Raw genomic sequence first — 18,875 nt, 5'->3', positions numbered from 1 at the left:
CCAAGTAAAATGAAATCCTTGACAACTTCAATCTTTTCTCCATTTATCATGATGTTGCTCATTGGTCCAGTTGTGAGGATTTTTATTTTCTTTATGTTGCAGTGTAATCCATACTGAAGGCTGTGGTCTTTGATCTTCATTACTAAGTGCTTCAATTCCTCTTCAGTTTCAGCAAGCAAGGTTGTGTCATCTGCATAACAGAGGTTGTTAATGAGTCTTCCTTCAATCTTGATGCCCCGTTCTTTTTCTTATATTCCAGCTTCTCGTATTATGTGTTCAGCATACAGATTAAATAGGTATGGTGAAAGAATACAACCCGGGCGCACACCTTTCGTGACTTTAAACCAATCAGTATCCCCTTGTTCTGTCTGAACAACTGCCTCTTGATCTATGTAAAGGTTCCTCATGAGAACAATTAAGTGTTCAGGAATTCCCATTCTTTGCCGTGTTATCCAGTTGAATGCCTTTGCGTAGTCAATAAAACACAGGTAAACATCCTTCTGACATTCTCTGCTTTCTGTCAGGATCCATCTGACATCAGCAATGGTATCCCTGGTTCCGCGTTCTCTCCTGAATCCAGCCTGAATTTCTGGCAGTTCCCTGTCGATATACTGCTGCAGCCGTTCTTGAATGATCTTCAGCAAAATTTTGCTTGCATGTGATATTAATGATAGAGTTCTATAATTTTTCACATTCAGTTGGATCACCTTTCTTGGGAATAGGCATAAATATGGATCTCTTCCAGTCAGTTGGCCAGGAAGCTGTCTTCCATATTTCTTGGCATAGAGGAGTGAGTACCTCCAGTGCTGCATCTGTTTGTTGAAACATCTCAATTGATATTCCATCAATTCCTGGAGCCTTGTTTGTCGCCAGTGCCTTCAGTGCAGCTTGGAATTCTTCCTTCAGTACCATCGGTTTCTGATCATATGCCACCTCTTGAAATGGTTGAATATTGAATAATTCTTTTGGTATAATGACTCTGTGTATTCCTTCCATCTTCTTTTGATGTTTCCCGCATCGTTTAATATTTTCTCCATGGAATCCTTCACTATTGCAACTCGAGGCTTGAATTTTTTCTTAAGTTCTTCCAGCTTGAGAAATGCCGAGTGTGTTCTTACCTTTTGGTTTTCCATCTCCAGCTCTTTGCTGTGTCATTATAATATTTTACTTTGTCTTCTCAAGACGCCCTTTGGAATCTTCCGTTCGGTTCTTTTACTTCATCAATTCTTACTTTTGCTTTAGCTGCTCGAAGCTCAAGAGCAAGTTTCAGAGTCTCCTCTGACATCCATCTTGGCCTTTTCTTTCTTTCCTGTCTTTTCAGTGACCTCTTGCTTTCTTCATGGATGATGTCCTTGATGTCATTCCACAACTCGTCTGGTCTCCAGTCATTAGTGTTCAATGCATCAAAACTATTCTTGAGATGGTCTCTAAATTCAGATGGGATATAGTCAAGGTGATATTTTGGCTCTCGTGGACTTTCTCTGATTTCCTTCAGTTTCAGCTTGAACTTGCATATGAGCAATTGATGGTCTGTTGCACAGTCGGCTCCTGGCCTTGTTCCGACTGATGAGATTGAGCTTTTCCGTTGCCTCTTTCCACAGATGTAGTCAATTTGATTTCTGTCTGTTCCATCTGGCGAGGTCCATGTGTATAGTTGCTGTTTATGTTGGTGAAAGAATGTATTTGCAATGAAGAAGTCGTTGGTCTTGCAAAATTCTATCATTCGATTTCCGGCATTGTTTCTATCACCAAGGCCATATTTTCCAACTACTGGTCCTTCTTCTTTGTTTCCAACTTTTGCATTCCAATCGCCAGTAATTATCAATGCATCTTGATTGCATGTTCAATCAATTTCAGACTGCAATAGCTGGTAAAAATCTTCTATTTCTTCATCTTTGGCCCTAGTGGTTGGTGCGTAAACTTGAATAAGAGTCGTATTAACTGGTCTGCCTTGTAGGAGAATGGATATTATCCTATCACCAACAGCGTTGTACTTCAGGATAGATCTTGAAACATTCTTTTGTACGATGAATGCAACACCATTCCTCTTCGAGTTGTCATTTCCAGCATAGTAGACTATATGATTGTTTGATTCAAAATGGCCAATACCAGTCCATTTCAACTCACTAATGCCTAGGATATCAATGTTTATGCGTTCCATTTCCACAGGTATAGGGTTTAGAATTTACAACCCATATTTTTGGAGGATAGAATTCAATCTGTAACAATACATAAAAATTACAATTAACCTTTTAAAAAGCTGTCAAACTGTGTTCTAAAGTGGCTGTGTCATTTTACATTCCCACCAGCACCGTATGAGAGTGCCAGTTTCTCCACATCCTTGGTAATACAGGCAATCGTCTATGTTTTCTGATAACGACATACAAGTAGGTGTGTAATGGTATCTCATTGTGGTTTCATTTGTGAGTGCATATTGACTATGAGGAGCACTGGTGGCATAGTGGTTAAGAGCTACAGCTGCTAAACAAAAGGTCAGCAGTTTGAATCCACCAGCCACTCTTCGGAAACCCTATAGGGCAGTTCAAACCTTTCCTATGATCCCTATGAGTTCGAATTGACTGGACAGCAATGGATTTGGGTTTTTTTGTTTGTTTGTTTAATGACTGTGATGTTGAACATCTTTTCTAGTCCTCATTAGCCATTTGTATGTCTTCTTTGGAGAAAAGTCCATTCAAATACTTTGTGAGTTTTAGATTTGGTAGTTTATCTTATTATTATTGATTTGTAAAAGTTCTTTACATATTCTGGATACAAGTCCTTCATGAGTTACCTAATTTACAGATATTTTCTCCCTGCCTATGTTTTGTCTTTTCATTTTCCTAATGGTGTCTTCTGAAGGGAAAAAGATTCTAACTTTTATTTAGTCCAGTTTGTCAATTTTTTTCCTTTATGGATAGTGCTTTTGGTGTTATATTTAAGAACTCTGCCTAACCCAACGTCACATAGTTTTTTTCCACTGTTTTCACCTAAAACTTTTATAATTTAAGTTCTTATATTTAGGTCTATGATCCATTCCGAGCTAATGTTTGTGTACCATTGGAGGTAAGGCTCTAAATTCATCTTTTTGTGTGTGGATATCCAATTGTCCCAGCAATATTTGTTGAAAAACCTACACTTTCTGTGTTGAATTATCTTGGTATTTTTGTGAAATGGGTTGTGGTGAGTCAGAAACCATCACTTGGTTATGAATCAGAAGATTCTATGTTTCACTCTGACTGGCTAAATATCTTACAGAAAAAAAATTAGTTGCTACTTTTCATTTATAGAATTGATCTAATTTTCTAAAATGAATATTTTGGGTCATAACAAATAGCACTTCTTTAATTTTGTCAATATTTTTCTTTTTGTTTTAGTCTTGAAAATATTTTTAAAATAGCTCATTAAGGACAACACAGTTCTACAGCCATTGGGACAGATTGTCCTTTAGGCACTGGCTTCAAAATTGATTTCATCCACAGTAACATGGATTTCCTTTACATCAGTGGCCCCAACTAAGGATTACTTATTCTTCCTTGTGGGAAAAGAAGCCTTTCCCAATAATATAGAGGAATATTAATCTCTAACATTTTAAATGAAAGCAAGTCATTGGCACTGTAATCAATTCCTCTAATACCACATTCACTTAAAATATTATTTTAAGACAGTAAATAACTTCCGTATTTCCAAATTCTACATAAAAGAAATAGTTATAGGATGATTATAATTTTAGGGATTATATTTTTCTAGTTTCATTACCTAGGAGCATTTCAAGAATTGGATCAATGGTAGAATTTCTAAATTCATTGTCATTACTTTTGATTAAGAAGATTTATGTGGATATCAATTTTAAATTGGGTATAATATTGTTTTATGACTTACCTACGCTCTAAAATCAAAACCAGGACAGTGAAATGCGCTTCTCAAGTAGCCATCACAACATTTCTCTGTGTCAGGATGTCCTCTTGGTGCTATTTCAAAATGATCCGAAATTCTTAACTCCTGAACTGCTACCAGTCTGGCCCAAACTACCTGCATCTCTTGCCTGAATTACTGTAGTAACCTAACAAACGTCCTATTGCTGGTTAGCAGCTGCCTGCTAAGCCTGTCTCCAACCTTGATCTCTGTTTTGGGTGCTGGGTTGTGCCACCCAGATTTCTTCCTTTTCAGGACCAAGGCATTCATTTCCTCAGCTGCCAGGAGTGATGCTCCCTCATGGCACAAAGTGGAGGCCCTCTCAAGGAATTGCCCTCAGCTGAAAGGAACTGTCTCATTCAAGGTCATGTTCCCTCTCTGAGAGCAGCCTACAGTAATGACTGCTCACTACATGCCTATAAAGGTCTGACTCTCTTGCCTCAACTCTGAAGGGCCATCCCATTTCAAGAGCTCCTTATGGAATCACCTCAGGCATCTGTTGCTGCCTGTCAACTTTTCCCCTTCTAATACTGCTTCCCTAACTCCCTCACAGGTATTGTTCCCATAGCATTCCGTGATAAACTTCCTGCACACAAACACCTAATCCGCCTTAATACAGCTTGTGCCAGGAGTGTCCAAGAAACCATACAGTAAATGGCATTTTGGAGCTGGATCACTATTGATTCGGCTGTGAATCCTATGTCATTAATATAGTGAACCAATGTTATCCTCTCCAAATGTCCTGGCACTCTAAATATCCATGGACCATGTATGGCTCAGGAGGAAAAAAGTCTCTTTAGATGCTTTCACAGAGGTACTCTGCCTTTACATTTTGCCATCAGTTGGAAATTAATCAACTTTAGCCTTTTACAGAGCACAAACAAGAGGCATCTCCTCAGGAATTAGGAATACACAGGGCGGATCCACCAGAGAGATCCTCCTTCCCATCTGGGGAGGAATCCTCATGCCCTGATCAACCTGATGCTTTCCCAGGTCTCAATATCCTTCTCAAAGTCTTCTTGGGGTAGGCAGGACGAAGGAGCACTCTCTAGTGAGTTTTTCTCTTGGGACGAAATAGATAAGCTCTAGAATGTCTTATTTTGCAATGGAGGAGCGAAGTTCATTTGTGCTGGGGGTAGTTTCTTTTCTTTTTCTTTTTGTGGGACTGCAAAAAGAGAAATTAGAAAACATAGAGGGAAGCTTGAAAAAACTAGTGTCATTTGGTCATAGTTAAGATTAGGTTAATGACAGTCTCCTTCACATGAGTGAAGAGGGAGACAACAAACATAGCTCCTGGCACAGACTTCTTGGTGGTATGAGGATCCCATGTCTCTCTGCTCACTTCTCTCTTTTATATCTCAAAAGAGTTTGGCTTAGGACTCTAACTAATCTTGAAGACCTCATCAATATAACTGCCGCTAATCCATCTTATTACATCAGAGTGATAGGAGTTATAATGTATAGGGAAATCACATCAGAAGATAAAATGGTAGACAATCATACCAGGGAATCATGACCTAGCTAAGTTGGCAGATATGTTAGGGGATACAATTCAATCCATGACAGATTTTTAAAAAAAGAAAACAAAGCTTTGCTGTACTCACTTCACACCCAGCTGCACTTTGAAAATACATACTCTGATACAAAATCCAGATCAAATGTCAGCTTTATGTCTTTAATCCTCAGTAGTGAGTGTGGTGAAGAGAAGAAACAGTTTTTGGAACAAGTGACATAACACCTTAAGATAGAAATTTTAGTAAAGAAAAGGAGGCTAGTAGTGGGGATGTCATTGGGGATGGGATGTGTGTATGATCCTTCTACTTGTCCTTTCTTCAGGGTCCAAAGTACTGTGTCCCCATGTGATTGTCAAGTATTTTCTGTACCTGATCATCTCCTCTACCTGATTGTCTCCTCCTCCTTTGCAAGGCCTTTTCTTACCTCTGAAATAGATACTTCTAGTTTTATAGTAATCCCAGTGAAATACACTGCATATTTTTCTTCCGTCTTTCTTTTTTTTCAGCTATCATTTGGCTTCCAATATAATCTCTATCCATGAAGACAAATTTTCTTTTTTCCTTTTCTGGATCTGCAGATCCTAGAACAGTGCCAAAGTCAGAGTGAATGTGTGAAACCTCTTGATTTTCTCCTGACTATTGCGCTACTCCCACGATTGTTCAAATATGCCATTTGTCTCCTATCTTAAAAATGCTTCTCTTGACCCAACATTTCCCTCTAGGTATTGCCCTATTTCTCAGATAACTTTAATAAAACAAGCTCCTCTAAAGAGTTGCCCAGATTTGCTATCTCCAGTTTCCCTCCTGCTGTTTTGAAATCCACTACATTCTGCCTTTTTGACACCCCCAGTGCATGGAAACTTCCTGTCAAGATTACCAATGACTCTTCTCACTTTTCCAAGACCTTCTCTTCCTTGACTTCTCTTATGCATTCAGTTGTGCCCCCTCAATACGTGTTAGAATGAAACCCCTGTAATGTGGAATTAATCTCATTTGGGAATTGGGTTTTCTTTCTTATATTAATGAGGCCATATCAGTGTAGGGTGTGTCTTAGATGTAACCACTTATGAGATACACAAAGAACACATTAGGCACTGAGAGGACAGAAGCACATGTGGGGATCATCCAGGAACCCAGGAACTCTGGGGTTATAGAAACTGAGACAAGGATTTTCCCCAGGCCTGACAGAGAAAGAGCAACTTCCTTTGAGCTATGCCCTGAAATTGGACTTCCAACCTTCAAACTTGTGAGAAAATAGATTTCTGCTCTGTAAAGAAAACCACTTGTGAGATTTCTGTCACAGCAGCTCTAAGAAACTAAGACAACTTCTCAGTGTCAATAAACACACTTACTGCCTTAAAACTTCTTTTTTTCTTTCCAGGACACTGCTGTCCTGACAGTCTTTCAACCTACCGCTCTGGCAAAACCTATTCAACATTCTTTGAGTCTTTTGCCTCTCTCCACCTGTTCTATAGTAGAGTGTCTCACAGATTGGTCCTTGAACTTCTTTTCTATATACACTTACTCCCTGGTAATATCACCCATTCTCATAGTTTAACTCATCTATATGCATAAATCATCTCATAGTGACCCTATAGGACAGAGTAGAACTACCCCATGAGGTTTCCAAGGCTGTAAACTTTATGGAGCTTGGTTGCTAACCAGAAAGTCGGGGTTCGGAATCCACCAAACTTGGCAACAAAATGGGGCAATTCTACACTGTCCTATAGCTTAGTTTGACTCAGGGTTGACTCATCGGCAATGAGTTTGGTACGGTTTGAATCTTTATGGAAGCCAAATGCCACATCTTTCTCCCATGGGATGGCCAGAGAGTTCAAACTGGTGACTGTTTCATTACAGCCGAGCACTTAGCCACTTGAAAGTAACTGGTTTGTTTGTTTTGTTTATATGCCTACAAATCAGAAAGTTGTATCTATAGTCTATATCGCTACATTAAGCTCCATTCTTGTATATACAACTGATTCCTTTGCATTACCATTTGGATGTTTTATACTGGGCATATAAAAGTTAATATGTCTAAAACTGAACTCCCAATATTTCTTTAATAATCCTGCTATATCCATCTCCATTAATGGCAACTCAGTTCTTTGATTTTTTCAGGCAAAAAACCTTCAAGCCATCATTGATTCCACTCTTTCTCCCACACCTCGCATCTACTTAGTCAGAAATTTCTCTTGTCTCTATCTGTAAAATATATGCAGTCTCTGACTACTTCTCACTACCTTGACTGTCACCATTTTCTACATGGTAAGAGAAGACCCCAGAAAGAAATTTAATCAAAAGAGATTTTTATTAAGCAAAAACAAAAACAAAGATAGACATTGCAATGAAGTATCTTCCCGTGTACACTGGGCACAAGAGACTAGCAGAATCCACAGAATAATAATCAGGGGTTCTCCAATATACTCTTACAGAACATACTAAATTAAGGAAAGTGCATCATTGTCAAAGGTGGGAAACATAATATATGGGAATACATGATTGGTTTAAGGAGTCTTTGTTGGCTAGATTCCATTTAGTTACTCTGGGAAGGTTTCCTTGGGAACAACCTGGCAATACCTGCTTTTGGCTTAGTGACTTGGAATTGCTTCTCAGTTCAGTCACGAGTAAACAGCAATACGTTCCTGTGTGAGAGCTTAACTTCCCTGTATCATTGCCAAGATTTAGGCATGTGTAAGGCAGAATATAAGGATGTTGGATGTCCCAGGGATTGACTCTATAGAGTCCAGTCTTGAAAACCACTCCCACCCCATTTATCTGGCCCTGCAGGTAGGTATAAGGAGCCTCCATCATTTTTTTTTTTTCTTCTTTCCAAATGTTTTGTCCATTTGGTCAAATTAACATGATGTATTAAATTTTTTTTTTTTTATTAACATGGTGTTATTCTCTACAGATGTCCTGACAGTCCAAACATCCATGGACAATATAAGGCTCAGGAGATAAAAGTCTCTTTAGATGCTTTCACAGAGGTACTCTGCCTATTCCATTTTGCTCTAAATTAGAAATTAATCAACTTTAGCTTTTATTTCTTTTTTTTTTTCCTTAGTGGTTCAATGATATTCGCAGAGAGCCATCAGTCCTGCTTCCCCACTGTTCTTAAATGTCTGCATTATTGCATCCACTGGATCCATTGGCATCCTATCTCAGTTTGACACGGATGGATGTCTTAACAATTGCACTACTACAACATTTTGAGGACAGGCATATTCCACCTAGCACTAGGAATGGTGTCTTCATTGCCATATGAATGGAGAGTAAGCCAGCTACAAAATTCCACTTAGTGTGTGGCTCCTTGGACCACACCTGACCCAATGGGTATCCACATGGATTAGATATTGGTGTGCAGGAAGTTTATCAGGGAATACTATGGGAATAGTACCTGTGAGGGAGTGAGGGAAGCAGGATGAGAAGGGGAAAAGTTGACAGGAAGCCACAGAGGCCAGACCTGATTCCATGAGGAGCTCTGGAAATGGGATGGCCCATCAGAGTTGAGGCAAGAGAGTCAGACCTTTATAGGCATGTATTGAACAGTCACTATGGTGGGCTGCTTTCACAGAGGGGGGATGAGTTTGATTGAGGCAGTTCCTTTCAGCTGAGGGCAACTCCTCCAGAGGGCCTCAACTTTGTGCCATAAGGAAGCAACACTTCTAGCAGCTGGGGAAATGAATGCCTTGGTCCTGAAAGGAGGGGACCTAGTAGCACAACCCAGCATACAACACAGAGAACAAGGTTGGAGGCATGCTTAGCAGACAGCTGCTAACCAGCAGTAGGAAGGTTGTTTGGCTATTGCAGTAATTCAGGGAAGAGATACAGGTAGTTTGGGCCAGATTGGTAGCAGCTCAGGAGTCGAGAATGTTGCATCACTTTGAAGTGGCACCAACAGGTCATCCTAACAGGAAGAAATATTGTGATGCCTACATGAGAAGTGTAGTTTGTTGTACTGCTTTTGATTTTAGAGAATAGGTAAGTCATAGAAGAATATCATACCTAATTTATAATTAATATGTACATGAATCTTCATACTCAAAAGTAATGGGAATGAAATTAGAAATCCTACCACTAATCCAATTCTTGAAATGCTCATAGGTAATTAAAATAGAAAATTATAATCCCTAAAAGTATAATCAAGCTATGACTTTCTTTATAACTTTGAAACATAGAAGGTATGGTGTTCAGACAACAGGTTTAGATGAAGGTGGTACTAGATGAACTGATTACTGTGCCACTGGCTTGCTTCCATATAAATTGATAGAGATTACTATTCCTCAATATTCTCTTAAATAACTTCTTTTCCCACAAAGAAGAATAAGTAGCCCTTAGTCAGGGCCAGTGGTGCAAAGGAGATCTGTCTGACTGTGAACGAAACCAGTTTTGAGGACAAAGTCTAAAGCAGAATCTCTTTCACCAGACTGTAGGACTTCGTTGTTCTTAGGGAGACATTTTAAAAACATTGTAAAGAATGAAACAAAGAGAAAAATATTAACAAAATCAGGTTAATACTATTTTTTACAACCAAAAATATTTTAGAAAATGAAATTAATTTCTGTAAATGAAAAATACAAGTTTTTTTTTTTTCTGTAAGATAGTTAGGCAGTCAGAGTCAAACACAGAATCTTCTGATCAGAGGAAATTGGGTTTTTTTTTTAAACAACGATGCCCAGGCAATTCAACACAGAAAGGACTGTCTTTTCAAGAAATAGTGCCGGGGCGATTGGATAACCACACCCAAAAAGCTGAATTTAGAGCCTTATCTCAAACCATTCACAAACATTTACTCAATGGGTCGTAGACCTTATTGTAAGACGTTAAATTATAAAGTGATAAAAAGTGCTTATAGAAATTGAGTAGTCTTAATATTGCCAAGAATTAATGAAAGTGAATTTGTTCTGACAAAATCTTTCCCATAATATGTAACAGTTACTTAATATGTCAAATTGAAAGCAGTGTCCAACATGTCTTTAAGTAACTCAGACTAGATTAAACATATGGAATGTGTTTCTTAAAAGAATTTGGATGGATATAGGTAGTTGTAGAAGGTTGGAGGAAACTTGTAGAAAACCAAAAGGAGGTTAAGTAGCTGAGATGAGAGAAAGAAAAGCATGGGAAAAGAATTTAGATGGATACTCAAAGTTATAGAAAGTTAAACGAAGGTCAAATAGAAAGTTAGAATGCCATATAAAAAGGGTATGTTTATGTGTATCGGGGGTTTGTGTATGTGTATTGAAGGATTATGAAATGAGAAATATGAGAAAAAGACAAGAAATTTTAAAGGCTTGTTAAAAGAATGAATTTGATTGATATAGTCGAAGTTCTTACATTGCTACAGCTGACAGTTTGATGAATTAATCCATGAGAATTTATAAAAACTTTAATATGAAAAAACAAAAGAGAGAATTGAGTTTCTTCTGTTAAAATAACAAACTTTTCCGTGTTTACTGGTTAAAGAGTTGGTTTTATTCTTTCGCAATCTGCCTTCAAAGTAAGAGTTCTACCACAGTAATTTCTCAAACATGATAAACACCTGATGATTTTGAAATGTCATAGAAAAACACAAAAGATTTGTTTCTACTTCATAAAGAGAAAAATACTACAAAACTTTCTTTAGTATGTTATGAATTACATGAAACACTTTGTCAAATTGAGATTACCAAATTTTTTTGAGTTAAAATTTGTATGTCAGGATTTTATTATTTCAGTTGCTGACTTGGATAGTTACTGCTTCCTTTAAATCTAGTATCATCAACATTGATAGTTTTGCCTTTCAAGATGATTACTTTGTCCTTTGAAAAAAATTTAGATGCTATGTGTTTTCAGTCATGTTGAATCAAGGTCTTTCTGAATTTATGTTTTGAGTCATGAATTTTGATACATACTTTGTGGGCAACACATGTTTCAGCACAAGCTGCAAAATCCATTTAGTTGCATTGATTTTTCAAGTATCACACACACACACACACACAGAGGCACACACACCCACAACCCAAAGACACCAGGGCTCCTTATCACACACAGGAATCCATAAACATGCTAATAAGTCTTACCTTGCTGTACACAAGCTAAGAGAGTCAAAGGTTTGACCCAACCAGACTTCCTGGATGCACTGCCTCATACCTAAACCTCCCACCTTAGTCAATATTCCCAAGAAATTTTCTTTCATTTTTCAACATTACACCAACCCCCACTGGAGGGCAGCCAATGCTTTCAGTGGGAAAGTCCCCTTCCAAGAATCCTAAAATCCCCAAAATGTGGACACTTTCTTTCCAACCTGTCATGAAAGTGTTTTAACTGGGAAATCCTTATTGTTTACCAATGAAATTTTTTACTACTATTCAGAAGTTAAAAAACTTAATAATCTTGATTTAATCTTGGTATTTCCTAACTATTTAATATTATGTTCCAAGATTATTATCTGTTATATCTGAAGGTCTCTGAAATTAATGTTAATCATTATGTTTTAAAAACATTTTCTCTAAAAATTTTTAAGTTTACTTTATTTAGCCTTAAAACAAAACAAAACAAAATAACTAGTCTTACATTAGTTATATAAGTAATTCCTCTAAAGTCTTTCACTTTTAAGAATTAACATATTAACGACATCATGTTAATTAAATCAGATGAACAAGACCTTTGGAAAGATGAAAAAAATTACTGGAGATTTCTGATGACACTTGACAACCGAGGCCCTAGCGCTCGATTTCAAAGCGGAACACTTTCCTTCTAAGCCTTTGAAACCCTCACTTGACAGAAAACCTGGACATCCCAGGCTCTGAATCTGAAGGGAGCCAAGTCCAGCGGCTTCACGCAGACAGGGATCCGTGGGGAGGGCACCTTCTTCTCCTGAGACCCGCCTCCACACGCTTGGAAACCAGAGAAACAGAGAGGAACCATGCAGGTGAGGTGCTTGCAATCGCTGGGGGCTGGTGGAAGACCAGAGTTTCAGCCATTCTACTCACTAGCTGCGGGGTTTTTTTGAGGGACAAGATGTACTGCTTTCCAGCTCAGGACCACACAGAGGGCAGGAGAGTTGGTGCGTTGGTGACAATATATAGGATATTATATGTTGAGTTCGCAGGGAGACTCTCCCGTATAAACTTAGTTCCTTTCTAAGTTCAAAAACAGATCTTTTCCCACACTGTTTCATAACAAGGCCTTTCCTATGTTCGGCAAACCCGATAACCGCAATTACGATGAGTTTTTCTAGATGCCCCAGGCTGGATAATCTCAAAGCCCTCTTTTCCCCCAGGAAATTCTCACACTGATGGTACACTTCTTTCACTCATACTTTTTCGTATTAAAATAAACAACCAAACTCTACTATTCATAACAAAGTTTTCCCTCATGGACCCCATTCCTTTATAAACACAGGCAGGCTGGCAAGAGGGAAGAGATCATTTGATTTCAAGAAACTCTCCAATATTGTCCCATGTGTATACCTCTCTAGTGAAAGAAAATTACCCTTTAAGAGCCAGGGTCCTAGACCCTCAGGACCGAACTCTGGAAGCCCGTGGGTCCTCACTAGGGGCCAGGCTACTGCAGGGATGTGACCCTGTAATGTCAAGCTGCAGGCCAGATACATGGGATGGGGGTGAATTTCAAGAGTGGACTCTCCATTGTCCAGCCCTGGGACATCACACACCTTCATGTTCAGCTTCACAAGTGCCTAATTCTATGAAATGTGTGTGTAGTTTCTTCTTCCATTTATTTGATTTACTGGAGGAGAAGGAAAACTATGATATATTTTTCTTTTCTTTCTTCTTCCCGCAGTTTTCACTATCTTCCCCTAACATTCCTTTTTTTGTTTTTTTCTTTTTGCTTAGCTAGAAGGGAGCTTCCTTTTCCAGGTTCTGCCTTAAGCATCACTTAGTGTAGCCGACCCACACACTCTGTACTTAGTTTAGAGCTGGCAGTTGCCCCCAGATCAGTAGGGAGAAGATGGTGGCCTCTGCGCTTCTCCACTCGACAGTCCATTTTTTGTGGGGGTGGCTGGGACAGAGAGAGCAGCTTGAAACCTCCGAAAGAATCAGAACGTCGTCACCTCCACTGTTTGAATCCTGCAGGTAATGATTAAAAGAATATATTGGTCAGTTAGCAAAAGCTAGAGCCTTTGTTTATTTTTCCAAAACCTGATCCCCAACAAAGATGATATTCTGTATGCTTTTTCCCATTCATGAACTGAAATTATTGAGCAACCCACCATGCTGTGTGGGCACCAGGGATACCAGAGGAGGAAAGAACTAGACAACACAGTCCTCGGCCTCAGGGAAAGGAAAGAGGGACATGAGCTGTTAATAACAATAAAATCCTAAAATGGACCAACAGAGATCCACGCGGCAGGGCGTTTTCACTGAACACAGAGAAGGGGCATCTGGCCAGGATTTAGGAACAGGTAGGGAAGATTCACCTAGGACTTTCCTTCCTTTCTGGAGGGAAATTCTCACGACTTGAGCAGGGACCAAATTGACCAGATCCTTCCCGGGGGCAGTCTGAATAGTTTTCAAAGGCTTCCTGGAGTAGGATGAAGGAGCCCTCTGTAGTGAATGTTTCTCTTGGGACGAAGTCGAAGAGCTCTAGTAAGTGTTATTTTCCATGGGAGAAGCGAATTCATCTCTGCTGCAGGTAGAGATTTTGTTTCTTTTTCTTTTTCCGGGAGTGAGGAAAGGTAGAGATTTTGTCTCTTTTTCTTTTTCCGTGAGTGAGGAAGGGGAACTAGAAAAAACCAAGAGAAGCTTCAAGAAATAGTGTCATTTGAGGCGGGGCCAAGATGGCGGACTAGGTAGACGCTAGCTCGGATCCCTCTTGCAACAAATACTGGGAAAAACAAGTGAATTGATCACATACATAACAATCTACGAACCCTGAACAATAAACACAGACTTAGAGACGGAGAACGAACAAATACGGGGAAGCAGCGACTGTTTCCAGAGCCTTGAACCAGAGTCCCAGTCAGGTAACCTTGGTGCCGGGCTTAGGTCTGGGCCCAGGAGAGCTGATCTCAAAATCTTGTGAGGGCGCAAACAAGGGGCGCAGCCCTATCCCCCTGAACTGACCCCGGGAGGGGGCCCAGCCAGTCCGCCGGGGTGGCATGGCAACGAGGCTGGTGGGAGAAGTCCCCGGGAGGCAGTGACTGGTTTTGGAGCCGGGAGTGCAGCGTCCCAGCAGGGGAAACTTGGCGCCGGGTTTTTGATTGGGTGCTGTCAGGGCGCAAGCACGGGGCGCAGCCCTACTCCCCTGAACTAACCCCGGGAGGGGGCCCAGCTGGTCCGCAGGGGTGGCGGGGCGACAGGGCTGGCGGGAGGAGAAGTCCCCGGGAGGCAGCGACTGATTTTGGAGCCAGGAGTGCAGCGTCCCAGCAGGGGAACCTTGATGCTGGGCTTTGGACTGGCAGCGGAGGATCTGACCGCGGGTTCAGCGGGCCAGACCCTCGGGGACAATCTCCACACAGCCAGCACACATAGGCAACAGGCTGCTCGGGAATCTCAGATAAAATAGTCATTCCAAGCAAGATAAGCAACACTGGCTATATTCCAGGGTGCTACGCTCCTGTTTCTCTGAACCCTCCCCCACCCTTCTCAGGCGCCTTCATTAACATTGGAATTTCCTGAGCCAGAGGGAGAACGGCTCCGGCTCCGTGGAGGCTTTGCTTTTCCTTTTTTTTTTGGTCTTTTCCTAACCCATTCTTCTGGCCTGAGAGAAGGAACCACAAAAAACCCAGGGACCAAAAATCCATCCCTGATTGGACTAAAAACACAGAAACAGCTACAGCCAAGCATATATGATCCAAATCTCGAACTTTCATCCTTACAGGGAACAAGGTGGCAGTTATAATCCAAAGGCAGTTCTGATAGGGATCTGACTGCATGGTTTTTTTAGCGGATTTACTGGAAAAACAAGTTTCCCAGGTCTGATATCTCTGCTTATTCAACAGAGCCCTAACTGACCCACAACAGGGAACTGAGGGCTGAAGCTCCCCCCAGACCACCTAGCCTCTTGCCTTAGGGGTCTAAGGAGGGTGACACCTACCAATCAGTAGAGGTACTTGCATTGCAGGCCTAAGGTACAGCTGCAGTGCCCTCCCACCAAGGTGCTACAGGAATAGAGACACACCTACCTCACTGACACTTGGGGGAAGCCTGTCAGCATCCTGCCCCCCTGGAGGGTGAACCCCAGCTGCTAATAGAATCTGGTGCACACAACTATCACCACTACTTCTCGAGGTGGATAGGTGTTAGGGTACAGCACACACCTGATGACCCAAAATCAGATTCTACCCAAGGATAGTGACTAGACTCAGGCATATATATCTGGCAACAGCCCAAACCAGCTGGTAATAGGTCATAAGTAAGTCCAGGGCTACTACAAACAAGACAGCACAATCTAGTAGCCCATCCACGTATATTGAAAGAAAACAAAACAAGATAAGACTCAGTGAGCAATTACAGAATAAACCACTATGATATCTTAGTGATGGCTCAGAGACAGCAGTCGATATCAAACCACATAAAGAAGCAGACCATGACAGCTTCTACAACCCCCCAAACAAAAGAATCAAAATCTTTCCCAAATGAAGATACACTCCTGGAATTCTCAGATACAGAATATAAAAAACTAATTTACAGAATGCTTCAAGACATCACAAACGAAATAAGGCAAACTGCAGAAAAAGCCAAGGAACACACTGATAAAACTGTTGAAGAACTCAAAAAGATTATTCAAGAACATAGTGGAAAAATTAATAAGTTGCAAGAATCCATAGAGAGCATGTAGAAATCCAAAAGATTAACAATAAAATTACAGAATTAGACAACGCAATAGGAAGTCAGAGGAGCAGACTCGAGCAATTAGAATGCAGACTCGGAAATCTGGAGGACCAGGGAATCAACACCAACATAGCTGACAAAAAATCAGATAAAAGAATTTAAAAAAATGAAGAAACCCTAAGAATCATGTGGGACTCTATCAAGAAGGATAACTTGCGTGTGATTGGAGTCCCAGAACAGGGAGGGAGGACAGAAAACACAGAGAGAATAGTTGAAGATCTGCTGACAGAAAACTTCCCTGACATCATGAAAGACGAAAGGATATCTATCCAAGATGCTCATCGAACCCCATTTAAGATTGATCCAAAAAGAAAAACACCAAGACATATTATCATCAAACTCGCCAAAACCAAAGATAAAGAGAAAATTTTAAAAGCAGCCAGGGAGAAAAGAAAGGTCTCCTTCACGGGAGAATCAATAAGAATAAGTTCAGACTACTCAGCAGAAACCATGCAGGCAAGAAGGGAATGGGACGGCATATACAGACCACTGAAGGAGAAAAAATGCCAGCCAAGGATCAGATATCCAGCAAAACTCTCTCTGAAATATGAAGGCGAAATTAAGATATTTACAGATAAACACAATCTTAGAGAATTTGCAAAAACCAAACCAAAGCTACAAGAAATCCTAAAGGATATTGTTTGGTCAGAAAACCAATAATATCAGATACCAGCACAACACAAGGTCACAAAACAGAACATCCTGATATCAACTCGAATAGGGAAATCACACAAAAAAATTAAGATTAATTAAAAAAAAATGCTCATAACAGGGAATCATTGAAGTCAATAAGTAAAAGATCACAATAATCAAAAAGAGGGACTAAATATAGGTGGCATAGAACTGCGATATGGAGAGGGATACAAGGTGATATAGGACAATACAAGTTAGGTTTTTACTTAGAAAAATAGGGGTAAATATTAAGGTAACCACAAAGAGGTATAACAACTCCATAACTCAAGAAAAATGTAATGACTCAACAAACATAAAGTCAAACACTATGAAAATAAGGATCTCACAATTTACTAAGAAAAACGTCTCAGCACAAAAAAGTAAGTGGAAAAATGAAATTGTCAACGACACACATAAAAAGGCATCAAAATGACAACACTAAACTCTTATTTATCTATAATTACACTGAATGTAAATGGACTAAATGCACCAATAAAGAGGCAGAGAGTCTCGGACTAGATAAAGGAACACGATCCGTCTATATGCTGCCTACAAGAGACACACCTTAGATTTAGAGAAACAAACTAAAACTCAAAGGATGGAAAAAAATATATCAAGCAAACAATAAAAAAAAAGAAGAGGAGTAGCAATATTAATTTCTGACAAAATAGATTTTAGACTTAAATCCACCACAAAGGATAAAGAAGGACACTACATAATGATAAAAGGGACAATTGATCAGGAAGACATAACCATATTAAATATTTATGCACCCAACGACAGAGCTGCAAGATACATAAATCAAATTTTAACAGAATTGAAAAGTGAGATAGACACCTCCACATATATAGTAGGAGACTTCAACACACCACTTTCGGAGAAGGACAGGACATCCAGTAAGAAGCTCAATAGAGACACGGAAGGCGTAATTACAACAATCAACCAACTTGACCTCATTGACTTATACAAAATTCTCCACCCACTTGCTGCAAAGTATACTTCTTTTTCTAGCGCACATGGAACATTCTCTAGAATAGACCACATATTAGGTCATAAAACAAACCTTTGCAGAATCCAAATCATCGAAATATTACAAAGCATCTTCTCAGACCACAAGGCAATAAAACTAGAAGTCAATAACGGAAAAACTAGGGAAAAGAAATCAAATACTTGGAAACTAAACAATACCCTCCTGAAAAAAGACTGGGTTATAGAAGACATCAAGGAGGGAATAAGGAAATTCATAGAATGCAACGAGAATGAAAATAGTTCCTATCGAAACCTCTGGGACACAGCAAAAGCAGTGCTCAGAGGCCAATTTATATCGATAAATGCACACATACAAAAAGAAGAAAGAGCCAAAAGCAGAGAACTGTCCCTACAACTTGAACAAATAGAAAGTGAGCAACAAATGAACCCATCAGCCACCAGAAGAAAACAAATAATAAAAATTAGAGCTGAACTAAATGAATTAGAGAACAGAAAAACAATTGAAAGAATTAACAAAGCCAAAAGCTGGTTCTTTGAAAAAATTAACAAAATTGATAAGCCATTGGCTAGACTGACTAAAGAAATACAGGAAAGGAAACAAATAACCTGAATAAGAAATGGGATGGGCCACATCACAACAGACCCAACTGAAATTAGAAGAATCATATCAGATTATTATGAAAAATTGTACTCTAACAAATTTGCAAACCTAGAAGAAATGGGTGAATTCCTGGAAAAACACTACCTACCTAAACTAACACATTCAGAAGTAGAACAACTAAATAGACCCATAACAAAAAAAGAGATTGAAACGGTAATCAAAAAACTTCCCAAAACAAAAAGCCCTGGCCCGGACGGCTTCACTGCAGAGTTCTACCAAACTTTCAGAGAAGAGTTAACACCACTACTACTAAAGGTATTTCAAAGCATAGAAAATGACGGAATACTA

Source organism: Loxodonta africana, chromosome 1 (genome assembly GCF_030014295.1).
Source record: "Loxodonta africana isolate mLoxAfr1 chromosome 1, mLoxAfr1.hap2, whole genome shotgun sequence".
In the NCBI taxonomy this organism is placed as follows: Eukaryota; Metazoa; Chordata; class Mammalia; order Proboscidea; family Elephantidae; genus Loxodonta; species Loxodonta africana.
Note: the sequence above shows the minus strand (reverse complement) of the source record.